Source organism: Cherax quadricarinatus, chromosome 6, assembly GCF_038502225.1.
Source record: "Cherax quadricarinatus isolate ZL_2023a chromosome 6, ASM3850222v1, whole genome shotgun sequence".
Classification (NCBI taxonomy): domain Eukaryota; kingdom Metazoa; phylum Arthropoda; class Malacostraca; order Decapoda; family Parastacidae; genus Cherax; species Cherax quadricarinatus.
In genome coordinates this window covers 33,971,249-33,981,424 of record NC_091297.1, presented here as the reverse complement: position 1 = coordinate 33,981,424, position 10,176 = coordinate 33,971,249, and positions in this window count along the sequence as shown.

Genomic DNA, 10,176 nt, shown 5'->3' with positions numbered 1-10,176 from the left:
CCTCACCACCAGTCCATCACCCTCACCACCAGTCCTTCACCAGTCCATCACCCTCACCGCCAGTCCTTCACCCTCACCACCAGTCCTTCACCCTCACCACCAGTCCATCACCCTCACCGCCAGTCCTTCACCCTCACCACCAGACCCTCACCAACAGTTCATCACCAGCAAGGGAAGTGTGGAAGGAAGTTCATCTGAGGGGACACAGATGGACTTCTGGAAACAGTCCTTCACCCTCACCCTCACCACCAGCCCATCATCCTCACCAACAGTCCGTCAAATTCACCACCAGTAAATCACCCCCAACCCCCAGTCCACCACCCTCACCAGTAGTCCTTCACCCTCACCAACCAGTCCGCCACACTCACCACAAGTCCATTTACCCTCACCACCAGTCTGCCACCCACCATCATCACCAACCAGTCCGCCACTCTCCATCATCACCATCACCAACGCCTCACAACTACTCCGTCACCTGTCCATCACCCTAGACATTCCGCCACCCTCACCACCCGTCCGCCACCCTCACCACCCGTCCGCCACCCTCACCACCCGTCCGCCACCCTCACCACCCGTCCGCCACCCTCCATCATTACCAACCAGCCTGTCACCCTCACCACCAGACCGCCACCCTCACCACAAGTCCGCCACCCTCACCTCACTACCAGTCAATCACCCTCACCACCAGTCCATCACCCTCCCTACCAGTCCATCACACTCACCACCAGTCCATCACCAGCAAGGGAAGTGTGGAAGGGAGTTCATCTGAGGGGACACAGATGGGCTTCTGGAAACACAGTCCTTCACCCTCACCACCAGTCCATCATCCTCACCGCCAGTTCATCACCTTCACCGCCAGTCCATCAATCTCACCACCAGTCCTTTGCCATCCGTCCATCACCCTCACCACTAATCCATCACACTTACCACCAGTCCTTACCACCAGTCCATCAACCTCACCACCAGTCCATCACTCTCACCATCAGTACATCACCCTCAACACTAATCCATCATCCTCACCAACAGTCCATCACCTTCACCACCAATACATCGCGCTCACCGCCAGTCCACCACCCTCACCACTAGTTCTTCACCCCCACCAACCAGTCCTCCGCACTCACCACCAGTCCATCACCCTCACCACAAGTCCATTACCCTCACCACCAGTCCGCCACCCACCATCATCACCTACCAGTCCGCCACTCTCCATCAGTCCTTCACCGCAGGTCCTTCACCCTCACCACCAGTCCATCATCCTCACCACCAGTCCATCACCAGCAAGGGAAGTGTGGAAGGGAGTTCATCTGAGGGGACACAGATAAACTTCTGGAAACACAGTCCTTCACCCTCACCGTCAGTCCTTCACCCTCATCACCAGTCCATCATCCTCACCACCAGTCCTTCACCCTCACCACCAGTCCATCACCCTCACCATCAGTCCATCACCAGCAAGGGAAGTGTGGAAGGGAGTTCATCTGAGGGGACACAGATGGACTTCTGGAAGCACAATCCTTCACTCTCACCACCAGTTCATCACCCTCTCCACCAGTCCATCACCCTCTCCACCAGTCCATCACCCTCTCCACCAGTCCATCATCCTCACCACCAGTCCTTCACCCTCACCACCAGTCCATCACCCTCTCCACCAGTCCATCACCCTCACCACCAGTCCATCACCCTCTCCACCAGTCCATCATCCTCACCACCAGTCCTTCACCCTCACCACCAGTCCATCACCCTCTCCACCAGTCCATCATCCTCACCACCAGTCCATCACCCTCTCCACCAGTCCATCATCCTCACCGCCAGTCCTTCACCCTCACCACCAGTCCATCATCCTCACCACTAGTACATCACCCTCACCACCAGTCCATCACCAGCAAGGGAAGTGTGGAAGGGAGTTCATCTGAGGGGACACAGATGGACTTCTGGAAACACAGTCCTTCACCCTCACCACCAGTCCATCATCCTCACCACCAGTCCTTCACCCTCACCACCAGTCCATCACCCTCTCCACCAGTCCATCATCCTCACCGCCAGTCCTTCACCCTCATCACCAGCCCATCATCCTCACCACCAGTCCATCACCCTCACCACCAGTCCATCATCCTCACCACCAGTCCGTCACCCTCACCACCAGTCCATCACCAGCAAGGCAAGTGTGGAAGGGAGTTCATCTGAGGGGACACAAATGGACTTCTGGAAACACAGTCCATCACCCTCACCGCCAGTCCATCACCCTCACCGCCAGTCCTTCACCCTCATCGCCAGTCCTTCACCCTCACCAATAGTCCATCATCCTCACCACCAGTCCATCACCCTCACCACCAGTCCATCATCCTCAATACCAGTCCATCACCCTCACTGCCAGTCCTTCACCCTCACCACCAGTCCATCATCCTCACCATCAGTCCATCATCCTCAATACCAGTCCATCACCCTCAACGCCAGTCCTTCACCCTCACCACCAGTCCATCATCCTCACCATCAGTCCATCATCCTCAATACCAGTTCATCACCCTCACCGCCAGTCCTTCACCCTCACCACCAGTCCATCATCCTCACCACCAGTCCATCACCCTCACCGCCAGTCCTTCACCCTCACCACCAGTCCATCATCCTCACCATCAGTCCATCATCCTCAATACCAGTCCATCACCCTCAACGCCAGTCCTTCACCCTCACCACCAGTCCATCATCCTCACCGCCCTTCCATCATCCTCAATACCAGTCCATCACCCTCACCGCCAGTCCTTCACCCTCACCACCAGTCCATCACCCTCACCACCAGTCCATCATCCTTACTATCAGTCCATCACACTCACCACCAGTCCATCACCCTCACCACCAGTCCATCACCCTCCCTACCAGTCCATCACACTCACCACCAGTCCATCACCAGCAAGGGAAGTGTGGAAGGGAGTTCATCTGAGGGGACACAGATGGACTTCTGGAAACACCGCCAGTCCATCAATCTCACCACCAGTCCTTTGCCTTCCCCACCACTCCATCACCCTCACCACTAATCCATCACCCTCACCACCAGTCCTTACCACCAGTCCATCACCCTCACCACCAGTCCACTACCCTCACGAAGAGTCCATCACCTTCACCACCAATAAATCACCCTCACCACCAGTCCACGCTCACCCTCACCAACCAGTCCGCCGCACTCACCACCAGTCCGTCATCCTTACCAACAGTCCTCCACCCTCACCGCCAGTCCATCACCCTCACCATCACCCTCACCACCCACCATCATCACCAACCAGTCCGCCACTCTCCATCATCACCAACGCCTGACAACCACTCCGCCACCAGTCCATCACCCTAGACAGTCCGCCACCCTCACCACCAGACCGCCACCCTCACCACCAGTTCATCCCCCTCACCATCAGTCCTTCACCCTCACTGCCAGTCCATCACCATCACCCTCACCACAAGTCCATTACCCTCACCACCAGTCCGCCACCCACCATCATCACCAACCAGTCCGCCACTCTCCATCATCAGTCACACCGCTAGTCCTTCATCCTCACCACCGTCCGCCGTCCATCAGTCTCACCACCAGTCCATCACTCTCTCCTCTAGTCCATCACCCTCACCACCAGTCCATCACCCTCACCACCTGTCCATCTCCCTCACCACCAGTCCATCGCCCTCACCACCAGTTCATCACTTTTACCACCTGTCCATCACCCTCACCACCAGTCCATCATTCTCAGCATCAGTCCATCACTCTCACCACCAGTCCATCAGTCTCACCTCCTGTCCATCAGTCTCACCACCAGTCCATCAGTCTCACCTCCTGTCCATCAGTCTCACCACCAGTCCATCACTCTCACCATCAGTCCATCACTCTCACCACCAGTCCATCACCCTCACCACCAGTCCATCACCCTCACCACCAGTCCATCACTCTCACCACCAGTCCATCACTCTCACCACCAGTCCATCACCCTCACCACCAGCCCATCACTCACACCACCAGTCCATGGCTCTCACCACCACCACCTAGTACAGATGTAGTAGAGGAGACCTCCTCTGGGGTAGACTCTTCTGCAACCATCACAGTCATAGCCTCTAGTACAGATGTAGTCGGGGAATCCCCTCCCAGGAAAAATGTTGGTGCCATGACAGCAGATGGTGGTATCTCTGGATTTTCTATGGAGGACTGTAGTTCAGCCCTTGGGCCAGCACAGATTAAGAATACATCCAGCACGAATTGTACCCAGCCAAAAACAAAATGGTGCAAATACTATATTTGGGGCATCTGTAAACACGGAATATCAGGGAAAACGAATGGGGCATGCAACTTTGACCATCCCAAAAATTGCCGTGACCTCCTCTTGCAAATACTTCCACCCGGAGATGTATCAGTCTTCAGTCCTTGAAAAACAATGTTACAATACCAATTGCACTGCATATCATCTAAAAGGGACCAGGAGGCACACACCCCATACAACACATCATAGAAACTATGGTAGCTATGACAACACCCCAAGTGATTTTTTAGGGGTAGGAACGAAGAAAGAAAATGGAAAGAGATAAACAAAATAGTCCACCACCTTGGAGCCTTGTTGGACTGGCGGCACAGCCAGTGGCGCCTCCGGGCTCACAGCTACTGATGCCAACAACAAAATCCCCCCAACAAACATGCAACACAACCTCATTTATATTTGCTAATATACAGGGCCTTAAGCCATCCACAAACAACAAAATACCTTTCATTAGTGGACTTTTAGAGGAGTCAAATTCACTGTTTGCAGCTTTCACAGAGACCCACGCAAAAGATTACTTTGACAGTGAAATATGGATACCTGGATACAACCTTTTCAGATGCGACAGAAAGAACAGGCAACAAGGGAGGGTTGGCCTGTACGTCAAAGAGTCGCTCATTTGCACAGAGATACTGAACACCACAAATGATGTAGTTGAAGTTCTGACAATAAAAATCGAGAACCAAAACTTAGTCATTGTACTTGTATATAAGCCACCGGATGCAACTTCCCAACAGTTCAAAGAACAACTGTCAAAAATCGACTCCTGTCTGGACAACTTTCCAGCCCCATCCCCAAACATCTTGCTGCTTGGTGACTTCAATCTAAGACACACAAAATGGAAGAATATAGCAAATAATGTCGTAGCAGAAATAATCCCTGGAGGTAGCTCAGATGAAAGGTCACACATGCAGGAGCTGCTGAATTTCTGCAACAAACACACCCTAAGTCAGCAAATAGTGGAGCCAACAAGACTGGAGAACACACTGGACCTTATTTTCACAAATAATGAGGACCTGGTAAGGAATATAACAATATCAAAAACAACAAATTGTGATCACAATCTAATCGAAGTCCAGACTTGCATGCACAGGAGTCCTGATCAGCACAATGCATTCAGTTATGAGGGTACCTTTACCAAATTCAACTTCAACAACAAGAACATCATCTGGGATCAGGTAAACTATGCCCTAAATGAAACATGCTGGGAGGATATCTTAAATTACATAGACCCGAACCAATGCCTCGAAAAGATCACCCTCCTGGTAGCTGAAGTATGTTCAAATTATATTCCTATAAGACAAAAGAAAAGTAGAAGTAAACTGGAGAGAGAGAGATGCTCCCTCTACAGGAGAAGACGAAGAATCATTGAGCTCCTCAAGAATGCCAGATTATCTGATACACGGAAGGTAGTGCTAACCAGGGAAGTGGAAAATATTGAGCTGAAGTTAAAGGACTCATACAGGATCCAGGAGAGACAACAGGAGTTAAAAGCGATTAATGAAATTGAAAGAAATTCGAAATATTTCTTTTCATACGCCAAAAACAAGTCAAAAACCACTTCTAGTATAGGGCCCCTGCTCAGACAAGATGGATCCTACACTGACGACAACAAAGAAATGAGCGAGATACTGAAACTGCAGTATGACTCAGTGTTCAGTGAGCCACTAACCAGTTTAAAGATAGATGATCCAAACAATTTTTTCATGAATGAGCCTCAAAACCCTGCCAATGTAGGCCAGGTTTATGACATAACTCTAACTCTACTAGACTTTGAGAAAGCCATTGACGACATGCCCATGCACTCAGCCCCAGGCCCAGACTCGTGGAACGCGGTGTTCATTAAAAACTGCAAGAAACCCCTCTCACGGGCCCTAAGTATGCTATGGAGAAGGAGCTTAGACACAGGCGAGATTCCACAGTCACTAAAAACAACAGATATAGCCCCACTCCATAAAGGTGGCAGCAAAGCAGCAGCTAAGAACTATAGACCAATAGCTTTAACGTCCCACATCATAAAAATCTTTGAAAGAGTTCTAAGAAGCAGGACAGCAAACCACGTAGACTCCCAAAAATTGCACAACCCAAGGCAATTTGGTTTCAGAGCAGGTCGCTCCTGCCTTTCGCAACTGCTTGACCACTATGATATGGTCCTAGATGCACTGGAAAATAAACAAAATGCGGATGTAGTATACACAGACTTTGCAAAAGCCTTTGACAAGTGCGACCATGGTGTAATAGCACACAAAATGCGTGCTAAAGGGATAACCGGCAAAGTAGGCAGATGGATCTTCAACTTTCTAACCAATCGCACACAAAGAGTAGTGGTAAACAGAGTTAAATCAGATGCTGCCATAGTGAAGAGCTCTGTCCCACAAGGCACTGTACTCGCACCTATCATGTTCCTTATTCTCATACCAGACATAGACAGAGATGTAAACCACAGCGCTGTATCATCTTTTACAGACGATACTAGGATCAGCATGAGAGTGTCATCCATTGAGGACACTGTTAACCTCCAAGAAGATATAAACCAAGTTTTCCAATAGGCAACGGAGAACAATATGATGTTCAATGAAGACAAATTCCAACTACTCCGTTATGGAAAACTGGAGGAAATAATAACTAGAACTGAGTATACTACAAACTCCAATCACACAATAGAGAGGAAAAGTAATGTGAGAGACCTGGGAGTGGTAATGTCAGAGGATCTCACCTTCAAGGATCACAACAATGCCACTATCACATCTGCTAGGAAACTGATAGGATGGATAATGAGAACATTCAAGACAAGAGATGCTAAGCCAATGATGATCCTTTTTAAATCACTTATTCTTTCTAGGCTGGAATACTGCTGTACATTAACATCCCCATTCAAGGCAGGTGAAATTGCAGAGCTAGAGAATGTACAGAGAACCTTTACTGCACGTATAAGTTCCATCAAACACCTTAACTACTGGGAGCGCCTGGAAGCACTTGACTTGTACTCACTAGAGCGCAGGCGAGAGAGATATATCATAATCTACACCTGGAAGATTCTGGAAGGACTGGTCCCTAATATGCACACAGCAATCACTCCATACGAAAGCAAAAGACTTGGCAGGCGATGCAACATACCCCCAGTGACACTGGGGTATGTTGCACTGGTACACTAAGAGAAAACACAATAAGTGTCCGGGGCCCAAGACAGTTCAACAGCCTCCCACCAGCAATAAGGGGCATTACGGGAAGACCCTTGGTTGTTTTCAAGAGGGAGCTGGACAGATACCTAAAGACGGTGCCGGATCAGCTGGGCTGTGGTTCGTACGTTGGATTACGTGCTGCCAGCAGTAACAGCCTCGGTGATCAGACCCTGATCCACCAGGAGGCCTGGTCGTGGACCGGGCAGCGGGGACGTTGATCCCCGGAATTCCCTCCAGGTAGACTCCAGGTAGGTAGACCAGTCCATCACTCACACCACCAGTCCATCACCCTCACCACCAGTCCATCACTCTCACCACCAGTCCATCACTCTCACCACCAGTCCATCACCCTCACCACCAGTCCATCACTCTCACCACCAGTCCATCACTCTCACCACCAGTCCATCACCCTCCACCAGTCCATCAGTTGTGGTGGTGGTCTTGTGGTGGTGGTCTTCTGCTGGTGGTCTTGTGCTAGTGGCCTTGTGGTGGTGGTCTTGTGTTGGTGTAGATTATGATGTATCTCTCTCGCCTGCGCTCCAGTGAGTACAAGTCAAGTGCTTATTGGCGTTCCCAGTTGGTAACAGAGATCCGATGACTGTGACTCACGATCCTCAACACGGAAATGAATGAAGGTGGTGTTGCGCGGGGATGTCCAGTCCCTCGCCTCTATCTATTTTTTATCTGCCTCTTCTTCCCCCCTTCTTTCTCTTTCTTCTTCCCTCCGTTCTCATAAAATTTTCTTTTTGCTTTTCCATTCCGTATTTTCTTCTCCTCTCTCCTTCCTTTATATAGTCCATCAATCTCACCACCAGTCTTATCAGAATGATGGCAGATGAATGCAAATTTTTGGCTGAATTATGAATGCTGGCCATGTAGTGGATTAATAATAATACTAATAATAATAATAATAATAATAATAATAATAATAATAATAATAATAATAATAATAATAATAATAATAATAATAATAATAAATGCCTCTTCCTTCATGTGACTAAAATGGGACCTTACATCACCGCCACCACCCCAGCCGTCGTTACCTCCGCCACCACCCCAGCCGTCGTTACCTCCGCCACCACCCCAGCCATCGTTACCTCCGCCACCACCCCAGCAGTCGTTATCTCCGCCACCACCCCAGCCGTCGTTACCTCCGCCACCACCCCAGCCGTCGTTACCTCCGCCACCACCCCAGCCGTCGTTACCTCCGCCACCACCCCAGCCATCGTTACCTCCGCCACCACCCCAGCCGTCGTTACCTCCGCCACCACCCCAGCTGTCGTTACCTCCGCCACCACCCCAGCCGTCGTTACCTCCGCCACCACCCCAGCCGTCGTTACCTCCGCCACCACCCCAGCAGTCGTTACCTCCGCCACCACCCCAGCCGTCGTTACCTCCGCCACCACCCCAGCCGTCGTTACCTCCGCCACCACCCCAGCCGTCGTTACCTCCGCCACCACCCCAGCCATCTTTACCTCCGCCACCACCCCAGCAGTCGTTACCTCCGCCACCACCCCAGCTGTCGTTACCTCCGCCACCACCCCAGCCGTCGTTACCTCCGCCACCACCCCAGCCGTCGTTACCTCCGCCACCACCCCAGCAGTCGTTACCTCCGCCACCACCCCAGCTGTCGTTACCTCCGCCACCACCCCAGCCGTCGTTACCTCCGCCACCACCCCAGCCGTCGTTACCTCCGCCACCACCCCAGCCGTCGTTACCTCCGCCACCACCCCAGCCGTCGTTACCTCTGCCACCACCCCAGCCATCGTTACCTCTGCCACCACCCCAGCCGTCGTTACCTCCGCCACCACCCCAGCCATTGTTACCTCCGCCACCACCCCAGCCGTCGTTACCTCACCCACCACCCCAGTCGTCGTTACCTCCGCCACCACCCCAGCAGTCGTTACCTCCGCCACCACCCCAGCCGTCGTTACCTCCGCCACCACCCCAGCCGTCGTTACCTACGCCACCACCCCAGTCGTCGTTACCTCCGCCACCACCCCAGCTGTCGTTACCTCCGCCACCACCCCAGCCGTCGTTACCTCCGCAACCACCCCAGCCGTCGTTACCTCCGCCACCACCCCAGCCGTCGTTACCTCCGCCACCACCCCAGCCGTCGTTACCTCTGCCACCACCCCAGCCATCGTTACCTCCGCCACCACCCCAGCCGTCGTTACCTCCGCCACCACCCCAGCCGTCGTTACCTCCGCCACCACCCCAGCCGTCGTTACCTCCGCCACCACCCCAGCCGTTGTTACCTCCGCCACCACCCCAGCCGTCGTTACCTCCGCCACCACCCCAGCCGTCGTTACCTCCGCCACCACCCCAGCCGTTGTTACCTCCGCCACCACCCCAGCCGTCATTACCTCCGCCACCACCCCAGTTGTCGTTATCTCCGCCACCACCCCAGCCGTCATTACCTCCACCACCACTCCAGCCGTCGTTACCTCCGCCACCACCCCAGCCGTTGTTACCTCCGCCACCACCCCAGCCGTCGTTACCTCCGCCACCACCCCAGTTTTTGTTATCTCCGCCACCACCCCAGCCGTCGTTACCTCCGCCACCACTCCAGCCGTCGTTACCTCCGCCACCACACCAACCGTCGTTACCTCCGCCACCACCCCAGCCGTCGTTACCTCCGCCACCACACCAATCGTCGTTACCTCCGCCACCACCCCAACTGTCGTTACCTCCGCCACCACACTAACCGTCGA